Below are 1,014 nucleotides of genomic sequence, written 5' to 3'. Positions count from 1 at the left end.
GATTCCGACTAAACATTAGGAAGAATTTTCTGACGCCAAGAACTCTTTGATAGCAGGAAGAGCTCCCTTGGAAGGTGGCAGGCAGATACAATTAAATAACACTTTAAAAATAAAATTATCAATATGCACTTGCATAATTAAGAATAAATAGATATAAGCAGTAGTTACAGGTAGGTAGCCATGCTGGTCTGCCGTAGCCAAAACAAAATAAAAAAATTATACATGATAAAGCTATTTTTAACCATCTCACCCCTTGCTTTTTCCTGTAAGACCAACTGCAGTCGTTAACAGTCCGTCAACAGGTTTCCCACACCTATCAGCCAATCACCCATTCCCACCACCCTTTTGAGTAATGCCCCTCCCCACCCTCTTACTGTATATAAAGGTCTGGTGACTTCTCTTTCAGTGTATCTGAAGAAGTGTGCATGCACACGAAAGCTCATACCAATAACAAACTTAGTTGGTCTCTAAGGTGCTTCTGGAAGGAATTTTTTTAGATATAAGCAGCATGTACATATCCGCTGAAAGGAGATTGCTACATAGCTCAGTCGGTGGAATATGGACTCTTAATCTCTGGGTTGTCAGTTCGATTCCTGCATTGCAAGGAGCTGAATTAGATGACCCTCGTGGTCTCTTCCAGCTCTACAATTCTATATTATTATTATTATTATTATTATTTTAAAGGATAGCTGATGCTGCAATGCTACACAAGTATGTTGCACATACTTACCTGTGAGTAAGCTCCGCTGGTCTCAATGATGCTTACCTCTGAGTAGGCACTGCGTGGGCATCTCCTTAGCTCAGCGATAGCCCGGTGAGCTCCATATGTTCTTGCCTACAATCCCCATAATTCCTCACTGTTAACTAATTGGGGTTGGAGTCCAAAGTTAACCGGTCTAAACGCAGAACCAATCAACAGCTGGCATCCTCATTTCCCCGCCCCAACTTTTCTTGTCGGCCAATAAAATTCCTCTCCTGCGATGTCATCCGCGCCCATTGTTTGGCTTGAGTTCG

The sequence above is a fragment of the Podarcis erhardii genome, assembly GCF_964252035.2.
Source record: "Podarcis erhardii genome assembly, chromosome: 7".
Lineage (NCBI taxonomy): Eukaryota > Metazoa > Chordata > Lepidosauria > Squamata > Lacertidae > Podarcis > Podarcis erhardii.
Note: the sequence above shows the minus strand (reverse complement) of the source record.